The sequence below is a fragment of the Nyctibius grandis genome, chromosome 5 (assembly GCF_013368605.1).
Source record: "Nyctibius grandis isolate bNycGra1 chromosome 5, bNycGra1.pri, whole genome shotgun sequence".
NCBI lineage: Eukaryota > Metazoa > Chordata > Aves > Nyctibiiformes > Nyctibiidae > Nyctibius > Nyctibius grandis.
Genome location: NC_090662.1, coordinates 91985371 through 91996558, shown reverse-complemented (window position 1 = coordinate 91996558; position 11188 = coordinate 91985371).

The window sequence follows — 11188 nt, the reverse complement described above, 5'->3', positions numbered from 1 at the left end:
GAGGGGGGACAATATAGGGGGGCACAATAAGGGGCCCCTGTGGGGGGGGCTTTATGAGGGGCTCCTATTGGGGGACACTATGGGGGGCACTGGGGGGGCCCTATGGGGGGGGATCCTCTGTGTGGGGCGTTATAGGGAGGGCTGGGGGGGGGGCGCTCCCTACAGAGGGGGGTTATGGGGGGAGTGGTGTTATGGGGGTGCAGGTGACCTGGGAGGGGCCCTGGGCAGAGGGGGGGGGTGGCGTGTGTCCGGCCCCTCCCCCTCCAACCCTCCCCCCATGGCCGCCCCCTGGCGGCTGCTGTGCTCGCTGCGCCCCCCCACCCCCCGCGGCACCTCCATAACCGTGTGCAGGAGCATCAGAAGCTCTTCCAGGTGAGGGGGAGGGAGGGGCGGGGGGGGGGGAGGAGTGTCCCTTGGCGGGGGGAGGGGACACCCCCCGATGTCCCTTGTCCCCTCCCCCTGCCAGGAGGAAAACGGGCTCCCGGAGCATCTCAAGGGGGTGCGATGGACTCGATCCTGTATCGCTTCACCACGCTCATGTGCTCGGGGGGGGGGGGGGGGGGGGGGGGGGGAGGGCCGGGACCCCCCGGGGGGGGAGGGGCAGTCCCTGAGCGTGCCCCTCCCCCCCAGGCACGTGCTACTCCCTGTGGTCACTGGCCCAGGCCTCGAGGCCCAAGAAGAACTAAGGGGGGGCCCAGACACACCCCCCCCCCAATAAAAGTCACTGGTGACGCTGGTGGCCTCGTTGGGGACACTTGGGGACACGGCGGGGGTGGCACTTGGGGACACAAACGGAGGGGCAAGGCAAAGACTGGAACAAGAAATGGGTTTTATTAGGGAGGGTCGGCTGGGGGGGGGGGGGGCCGTGCTCTGGGGGATGGTCTCCAAATGTCCCCAAATGCCCCCAAGTGCCCCCAGGTGCCCCTCCCCCAGGGCAGGACTGGCTCCCCCGGGGGAATAAATAGTTTTGGGGTTAAAGGCACCAGGAATGGGGCTGTCCCTGGGGGGCTGGGGACAGGGACAGGGCTGGGGACAGAGATGGGGACAGGAGAGGGGACATGGATGTGTACAAGAACTGTGACAGGGTGGGACAGGGCTGGGATGGGGACAAGAACTGGGATGGGGACAAGAACTGGAGGGGGACAGGGACAGAGCTGGGGCCAGGAGGGGAAATCAGGGTGGCAGAGGGTCCCCCTGTCCCCTACAATGTCCCCATGTCCCCCCACATGTCCACATCTCCCCCCATCCCCATGCACCCCTGTCCCCCCATGTCTCCCTGTCCCTGTATCCCCCCATGTCCTCATGTCCCCCCATGTCCCCGTATCTCCGATGTCCCCATATCCCCCCAATGTCCCCCCATGTCCCCCTGTCCCCTCCATGTCCCCTGTCCCCACCTGAGGAGGGGTCTCCGCAGGAGGCAGCTGAACATGAGGAACCTATTGACACGTCCCCCGGCCCTCCCCGGGGACACCGTGCTGCTACCGGCCGCTGCCACCTGTGGGGACACTGCCGGGGCCTGGGGGGACAGCGGGTGGCACCAAGGCGGGGGTGACACCGGGGCGGGTGCCCGTACCCACCTGCGGGCTGAGATAAACCTCTGGGAAGAGCTCTGGGTGGGGACACAGACCACGGTGACACTGGGACACGCACACACACAGACATTGTCACCCTCCCCCATGCCCCCCCCGACCCCCCCTCTGATCACCTCCTCGGGGGGGCCCGGGGGGCACGGGGACGCCAGCAGGGAGGGGCTGAGCCCCAAGAACCCGCCCCGGGGGGGAGCTGGGGGACACAGGGAGCCCCTCAGCCCCACCCACTGCCTCCCAGTCCGGCCCAGTAGGGCACAGCCCGGGGGTCTCGGCCTCCCCCAGCTCCTCCTCCTTCTCCTCGTCGCAGTGAACCAGCCGCTGCCTGGGGGGTCAGCACCTTGGGGTGCAGCCTCCCCCCCGCACCCCCATCCCTAATGTCACCTGGGGGAGGATATCGGGCGAGGGATGACAATTGTGGGGGGGTGACATATAGATATGGGGGGCAGTGACATGAGGGGGACACTGCGGGGGGAGGCGACACGGGGGGGCACCGGGGGGGCACGAGGGACACCGCATGGGGGTACACACTGGGGGTGAGGGTGACAGGCGACAGGACTCAGTGTGTGTGTCCCACCCCCCTGTACCGGTGTCTGCGCGGCGGCTCCAGGCCCCGGGCACTGTCCCCTGGCTGCTGCATCTGGGGTGGGGGGACGAGTGCAGGGGGGGCGTCCCAGGCCTGTGGGGTGGTCCCAGGCCTGTGGGGGAGTCCCAGCCCCGGGGAGGGGTCCCAGGCCTGTGTGGGGAGGAGTCCTCGTCCCGGGGGGTGTCCCAGGCTCCGGGTTTTTTTTTGTTTTGGGGGCTTTTTTGAATTTTTTTTCAGAGGGGAGTGTTTTGGTTTCTTTTAGGGTGCTTTCATTTTTTTTGGGGGGGGGTGGGGTTTTTTCTGGGTTTTTTTGGTTCTTTTGGGGTTTTTTTGATGGTTCTTTGGGTTTGTTTTAGGGATTTTGTGGGGTTTTTTTCTTTGGTTTGTTTTTTTTTGCTTTTTCCAGGTTTTTTTGGTTTTTGTTTTGTTTTTTTGGGGGGTGGGGTTGTTTTTTGAGTTTTTTTAGGGGGGATTTGGGGGGTTTTGGGGTTTTTTTTGTTTTTTTTTGGGGGGAGTTGGAGGTTTTGGTTGTTTTATTGGTTTTGGTGTTCTTTTGTGGTTTTTTTTTTGGGGGGGTGCTTTTTTAGTTTTTTGGGGGTTTTTTTGTGTGTATTTTTTGGTTTTCTTTTTTGTTTGTTTGTTTTGGGGTTTTTTTGTTTGTTTTTATGTTGTTTTGTTTTTTTTTTTGTCAGCAGCACAGCAGTATTCAGTCAGCCAACAAAGCAAATCTAAATCCTTTTGAAGATTGAATTTGCCATCCTTTTGTACCTGACAGAGAGAAAGTTGTTCCAAACCCCTCTCCTGAAGGTTACAGCTTGAAAACATTTGAAAACTTACTTTAAACACCTTTGCCATAGTGCAGATTGCAATAGCAAGGACAAGTCTTTATTGATAATCTCAAGCAAGTAGTTACGACCTTCTGCACCAGTGTCCAAAAAAAGGCAAAAAAAAAAAACCCAAACCATCTTTTGGGTTTGCATATTGATTTCTATCTAATTGTCCCACTTTGCAGTTGATCTTCAGTGTAATCTTCCCAGTACTGCTCGTGCCCTTTCCAGATTTCAGGAGGAAATGTTCAGTTTCTCTTTCTTCTAAGGTGTTTCTTTTCTCCGTGTCATTTTAGTTTGTTAAGAGGCGGGTCCGCTGTCCGTTTTTATTTGTCTGGGGAGGCCCAGAAGTGCAAAGCACCTTGTCTGATGTTTCTTACCCTCCTGAGCCACCAGCAGACAACCCAACGAGTGCCTTTCACACTGCAACGATGGTGGAAACTGTTGCCCCTGTGATTTTTATGAAGCGTGGTGAGTTTTCCAGCACGTGGCCCATTCTCCTGTAGAAACCTTGCGATGGAAGGGTTAAATTCTCAGGCGGGGGAGAACAACAAATAGAAATATACACAATGCTTCCAAAAAAAAGGTGCAGACAGAAATGTGCAAGTCTTTAGGGCAGAGAGCAGCTCTGAAGTCCAAGGATTGCCATCTGCTTGCTGCCCATGTGCTGATATCTTTGATATCCAGCTTCGACTTGGTGGTACAGACAGTGGAGATCAACAGAGAGCAACACTCAGGAATCAGACAAGTGGCTGCTGTGCAGGTGTACAAGCTTATCCCAGTAAGACAGCACGACTCGAACAAGCGTTACAGCTACACCAGCTGAATCCATCGCTAGAGAAAATGGTATCACCACTTCACGACCGTCCCCCAGCCGGGCAGGGAGTGTGTATAACCGGCTCTGCGTTACCGGGCCAGAAACCAGCCACAGGGGAGAAACACGGAATTTCTCCTGCTTTGTGCTGACCCGTCTCCAAACTCCGATCTGTCTGAAACAGTTATGCAGAGCTGATAAATTATTGCCGTTTGGTTTAAACACAAGCAAGACAAGACTAAAACCATCCTGTGACATTTCTTCTTCTCTTCCATGACCCCAGATTTGGTTTAGGTGGTAACTGTTCTCATCCTATCCCAAGACCAACTGGCTCCCAAGCCGGTAATAATAGCAGGGGTCTGCATTTTTGTCTCTTGATTGCTCATTTCTTTGACAAACGCAGCTTCTAAGGGGTTAACAGCACCAGCTATCCGCTGATAGTAATATGAAAACAACCCTCCACGTTGCTCCTAAATCCTCTAGAATATCAAACTGCAACGTTTTCCCGTGTTCTATTTCTGCCCACTTTGGCCCAAATCTTTGCATCGTAAGCCAAGGTCTTGGCAACTGCCCCCTTGGCAGCAGTCTTGTCTGGAGCTGCTGGGACAAAACCTGTGCTTTTTGATAACACAGGTGGAAAGGGCAAGGCGAGGAAGGTGCCAAGGAGCTGTGAACCAGGGCTGTCACCAACAGGTATTACCCAGCTCAGTGAAAGAACAATGGTATCTACCCGGCGGAAGAAGACCAAAATGGATGTGGGAACCCAGACAGAGCTCCCACGGAAGGAGGCGATGGTGCAGGTCGCAGGCTGCAGGGAATGCTACAGCGTCTCTGTGGTGTCAGGGGGCTGTGTGCGCTGTGAGCAGGTAGATGATCTGTTCGGCCGAGCGGCACAGCTGCAAAGCCAGGTTGAAAGGCTTCAAGCCGAAGTAGGAAGGCTTAGGAGCATTCGGGAGGCTGAAATGGAGATAGACTGGTGGAGCCAGGCTCTGCCTTCCCTGCAACAAAAATGGGAGCACCTGCTGGAGAGCTCCCAGGATCGAGGGACCCCTGTACTCTGCCCCTCTCAGGTGGAAAACAATAACCTAGAGGAGAGGAGTGAGCGGAGGCAAGTCTATGGCCTTGGCAAAAGGCGAGTGTCCTCCTTGCCTACCTTGCCTCCACAGGTGCCTCTGAGCAACAGATATGAAGCCCTAGTGGAATACAGCCGGTCCAATGGGGATGTGGTGGAGAGGCAACCTATATCAGAGGTCCCACCACAGTCAGAAAAAACTGACAGGCGTATAGCTACCTCCTCCACAAGGAAGAAGAGTTTTAGTGGTTGGAGACTCCTTCCTAAAGGGATCTGAGGGCCCAATATGCAGAGCTGACCCCCATCACAGGGAGGTCTGCAGTCTGCCTGGAGCCCGAATCAGGGATATCACCAGGAAACTCCCCAACCTGGTGAAGGCCACAGACTACTACCCCCTGCTGACCTTCCAGACAGGTGGGGAAGAAGCTGCATCCCGTAGTCTGAGGGGGATGAAGAAAGACTACAAGGCCCTAGGACGGTTGGTGAAAGAGTCTGGGGCACAAGTTGTTTTCTCCTCCCTCCTTCCATTTTCAGGTGATGATGTGGGATGGAATAGTAGGATTCTCTCTATTAATGCCTGGCTACGAGACTGGTGCTACAGGCAGGGCTTTGGGTTCTTTGATAATGGCTGGTTTTATAAGACACCAGGCGTGACCGTAATACATGGGAAAGGTTTATATCGTAGGGGCAAAAGGGTTCTGGGACAGGAATTAGCAGGGCTCATTCGGAGAGCTTTAAACTAGATTCGAAGGGGGATGGGGTAGTAGCTGGGCTTGCACCACTGGGGCAATGCTCTAGTGTTGAGGTAGACCAGGAGGCCTCCCATCCCCCTGGGGTGAAATCGGTGTGCTCAGCTCGCTCCCTGAAATGCCTGTACACCAATGCGCGCAGCATGGGGAATAAACAGGAGGAGTTAGAAATCCGTGTTCGGTCGGGGGGCTACGATCTAGTGGCAATCACAGAGACTTGGTGGGACGCCTCGCATGACTGGAATGTGGTCATGGATGGCTATGTCTTGTTCAGGAAAGACAGGCCGCTAAGGAGAGGTGGTGGAGTTGCTCTTTATGTGAGTGAGCAGCTAGAATGTATTGGGTTCTGTCCAGGGGCGGATCAGGAGCGAGTTGAGAAGTTTGTGGGTGCGAATTAAGGGGCAGGCTGGCAGGGGTGATACTGTTGTGGGTGTCTATTACAGGCCACCGGATCAGGATGAGGAGGGAGATGAGGCCTTCTACAGGCAGCTGAGAGCAGTCTCGCAATTACAGGGCCTGGTTGTCGTGGAGGATTTCAACTACCCTGATATTTGCTGGGAGGCCTACTCAGCCAGCCATCCTCAGTCCAGGAGGTTCCTCCAGTGCATTGATGATAACTTTCTGATGCAAATGGTGGATGAGCCAACTAGGAGAGGAACGCTGCTGGATCTTATCCTCACTAACAAGGAGGGTCTGGTTGAAGAGGTGAAGGTTGAGGGCAGCCTTGGTTGTAGTGACCATGAGATGGTAGAGTTCAGGATCTCATGTGGCAGGATCAGAATTGCTAGTAGAATTGCAACCCTGGGCTTCAGGAGGGCCAAATTTGGCCTTTTCAAGCAATTGCTAGGGGAAATCCCATGGGACAGGGTACTAGCACGTAAGGGGGCCCAAGAGAGTTGGTTAGCATTCAAGGACTGCTTCTTCCGAGCTCAAGATCAGAGCATCCCAGCAGGTAGGAAGTCAAGGAAGGGTACCAGGAGACCTGCATGGTTAAACAGGGAACTGCTGGGCAAACTCAAGTGGAAGAAGAGGGTGTACAGATCGTGGAAGGAGGGGCTGGCCACTTGGGAGGAATATAAGTCTGTTGTCAGAGGATGTAGGGAGGCAACTAGGAAAGCTAAGGCCTCCTTGGAATTAAACCTTGCAAGAGAGGTCAAGGACAACAGAAAGGGCTTCTTCAAATACATTGCAGGTAAAGCCAACACTAGAGGCAATGTAGGCCCACTGATGAATGAGGTGGGGGTCCTGGAGACAGAGGATAAGAAGAAGGCGGAGTTACTGAATGCCTTCTTTGCCTCTGTCTATACTGCTGGAGGCTGTCCTGAGGAGCCCCGGACCCCTGAGGCCTCAGAAGAAGTCAGGATAGAGGAGGAATCTGTCTTGGTTGATGAGGGCTGGGTCAGGGACCAATTAAGCAACCTGGACGTCCATAAATCCATGGGCCCTGATGGGATGCACCCGCGGGTGCTGAGGGAGCTGGCAGAAGTCATTGCTAGGCCACTCTCCATCATCTTTGCTAAGTCGTGGGCAATGGGAGAGGTGCCTGAGGACAGGAGGAAAGCGAATGTCACTCCAGTCTTCAAAAAGGGCAAGGAGGAGGACCCGGGTAACTATAGACCGGTCAGCGTCACCTCCATCCCCGGAAAGGTGATGGAACAACTTGTTCTTGATGCTGTCTCTAGGCACATCAAGGATAGGGGGATCATTAGGGGCACTCAGCATGGCTTCACCAAGGGGAAGTCATGCTTAACCAACTTGATAGCCTTTTATGAGGACGTAACCCGGTGGATAGATGATGGTAAAGCTGTGGATGTGGTCTATCTTGATTTCAGTAAAGCGTTTGATACGGTCTCCCACAGCATCCTCGCAGCTAAACTGAGGAAGTGTGGTCTGGATGATCGGGTAGTGAGGTGGATTGTGAACTGGCTGAAGGAAAGAAGCCAGAGAGTGGTGGTCAATGGGACAGAGTCCAGTTGGAGGCCTGTGTCTAGCGGAGTCCCTCAAGGGTCGATACTGGGACCAGTACTATTCAATATATTCATTAATGACTTGGATGAGGGAATAGAGTGCACTGTCAGCAAGTTCGCTGATGACACAAAACTGGGAGGAGTGGCTGATGCGCCGGAAGGCTGCGCAGCCATTCAGAGAGACCTGGACAGGCTAGAGAGTTGGGCGGGGAGAAATTTAATGAAATATAACAAGGGCAAGTGTAGAGTCCTGCATCTGGGCAAGAACAACCCCATGGACCAGTACAAGTTGGGGACAGACCTGTTGGAGAGCAGCGTAGGGGAAAGGGAAGTGGGGGTCCGAGTGGACAGCAGGATGACCATGAGCCAGCAGTGTGCCCTTGTGGCCAAGAAGGCCAATGGCATCCTGGGGTGTATTAGAAGGGGTGTGGTCAGCAGGTCGAGAGAGGTTCTCCTCCCCCTCTACTCTGCCCTGGTGAGGCCGCATCTGGAGTATTGTGTCCAGTTCTGGGCCCCTCAGTTCAAGAAGGACAGGGAACTGCTAGAGAGAGTCCAGCGCAGAGCCACGAAGATGATTAAGGGAGTGGAACATCTCCCTTATGAGGAGAGGCTGAGGGAGCTGGGTCTCTTTAGCTTAGAGAAGAGGAGACTGAGGGGTGACCTCATTAATGTTTATAAATATGTAAAGGCAAGTGTCATGAGGATGGAGCCAGGCTCTTCTCAGTGACATCCCTTGACAGGACAAGGGGCAATGGGTGCAAGCTGGAACACAGGACGTTCCACTTAAATATGAGGAAAAATTTCTTTACAGTGAGGGTGACCGAACACTGGAACAGGCTGCCCAGAGAGGTTGTGGAGTCTCCTTCTCTGGAGACATTCAAAACCCGCCTGGATGCGTTCCTGTGTGATATGATCTAGGCAATCCTGCTCCGGCAGGGGGATTGGACTAGATGATCTTTCGAGGTTCCTTCCAATCCCTAACATTCTGTGATTCTGTGATTCTGTGATTCTGTGAAAAAGAAATAGCCGAGAGCCAGCTGCAAAATGCGAACGTCCGCAGATTGCTCCCAAAACAAAGCTGCCAAACCTGTAGGCTATTCCTGCCTGCAATCGTCCCATGTCAGCCCTTTCACAGCCCCAAAAACAATGGGGCTTCGGGCTTCTTCACCTACCCAAAAGTCCAAATATTTCCCACTATGTCCAAGAAAAAATATATAGCCGAGAGCACGGCTCCACTTTCGAAATTCAACAGATTGCTCGCACAACAAAGGTGCCAGCCCTGTAGGCTATTCCTGCCTGCAATTGTCCTATGTCAGCCCTTTCACAGCCCCAACAACAATGGGGCTCCGGGCTTCTTAACCTATCCAAAAGTCCAAACGTTTCACACTCTGTCCAAGAAAAAAATAGTCGAGAGCCAGGCTCCAAAATGCAAACGTCCGCAGATTTCTCCCCCAAAAATGGTGCCAGCCCTGTAGACTGTTCCTGCCTGCAATCGTCCCATGTCAGCCCTTTCACAGCCCCAACCATAATTGGGCTCCGGGGTTCTTTACCTACCCAAAAGTCCAAATATTTCACACTATGTCCAAGAAAAAAGAAATAGCCGAGAGCCAGGCTCCAATATTCGAAATTCAGCAGATTGCTCGCACAACAAAGGTGCCAGCCCCATAGGCTCTACCTGCCTGCATTCGTCCCATGTTAGCCTTTTCACAGCCTCAATAACAATGGGGCTCTGGGCTTCATTACCTACCCAAAAGTCCAAACGTTTCACACTGTGTCCAAAAAAGAAATAGCCGAGAGCTAGGCTCCAATATTCGAACTTCCACAGTTACTCCCACAACAAATGCCCAGCCATGTAGTCTATTCCTGCCTGCAATCGTCCTATGTAAGCCCTTTCATAGCCCCAACAACAATGCGGCTCCGGCCTTCTTTACCTTCCCAAAAGTCCAAACGTTTCACACTATGTTGAAGAAAAGAGAAATAGCCGAGAGCCAGCTGCAAAATGCGAACGTCCGCAGATTGCTCCCACAACAAAGGTGTCAGCCCTGTAGGCTGTTCCTGCCTGCAATCGTCCCATGTCAGCCCTTTCACACCCCAACAAAAATAGGGCTCCGGGCTTGTTTACCTACCCAAAAGTCCAAACGTTTGACACTATGTCCAAGAAAAAAGAAATAGTCGAGAGCCAGGCTGCAAAGTGCGAATGTCCGCAGATTGCTCTTACAACAAAGGTGCCGGCCCTGTACGCTATTCCTGCCTGCAATCGTCCCATGTCAGCACTTTCACAGCCCCAACAACAGTGCGACTCTGGGCTTTTTTACCTACCCAAAAGTCCAAATATGTCACACTATGTCCAAAAAAAAGCAAAAGCCGAGAGCTAGCCTCCAAAATGTGAAAGTCCGCAGATTGCTCCCACAACAAAGGTCCAGCCCTGTAGGCTCTTCCTGCCTGCAATCGTCCCATATCAGCCCTTTCGCAGCCTCAACTACAATGGGGCTCCGGGCTTCTTTACGTACGCAAAAGTCCAAATATTTCACACTATGTCCAAGAAAAAAGAAATAGCCGAGAGCCCGGCTCCAATTTCTTACTTCCACTGATTGCTCCAACAACAAAGGTGCCATCCCTGTAGTCTATTCCTAGCTGCAATCGTCCCATGTCAGCCCTTTCACAGCCTCAACAACAATGGGGCTCCAGGCTTCTTTACCTATCCAAAAGTCCAAACGTTTCACACTATGTCCAAGAAAAAGGATAAGCCGAGAGCCAGGCTCCAAAATGCGAACATGCGCAGATAACGCGCACAACAAAGGCCCAGCCCTATAGGCTATTCCTGCCTGCAATCGTCCCATGTCAGCCCTTTCACAGCCCCAACAACAATGGGGCTCCAGGTTTCTTTACCTAACCAAAAGTCCAAACGTTTCACACTGTGTACAAAAAAGAAATAGCCGAGAGCTAGGCTCCAATATTCGAACTTCCACAGATTGCTCCCACAACAAATGCCCAGCCCTGTAGTCTATTCCTGCCTGCAATCGACCTATGTCAGCCCTTTCATAGCCCCAACAACAATGCGGCTCCGGCCTTCTTTACCTTCCCAAAAGTCCAAACGTTTCACACTATGTTGAAGAAAAGAGAAATAGCTGAGAGCCAGCTGCGAAATGCGAACGTCCGCAGATTGCTCCCACAACAAAGGTGTCAGCCCTGTAGGCTGTTCCTGCCTGCAATCGTCCCATGTCAGCCCTTTCACAGCCCCAACAAAAATGGGGCTCCGGGCTTGTTTACATACCCAAAAGTCTAAATGTTTCAAACTAAGTCGAAGAATAAGAAATAGCCGAGAGCCAGCTGCAAAATGGAAACATCCGCAGATTTCTCCCAAAACAAAGGTGCCAGCCCTGTAGGCTATACCTGCCTGCAATTGTCCCATGTCAGCCCTTTCACAGCCCCAAGCACAATGGGGCTCCGGGCTTCTTAACCTACCCAAAAGTCCAAACGTTTCACACTGTGTCCAAAAATAGATAAATAGCCGAGAGCCAGACTCCAATATTCGACCTTCCAAAGATTACTCCCACAACAAAGGTACCAGCCCTGTAGGCTATTCC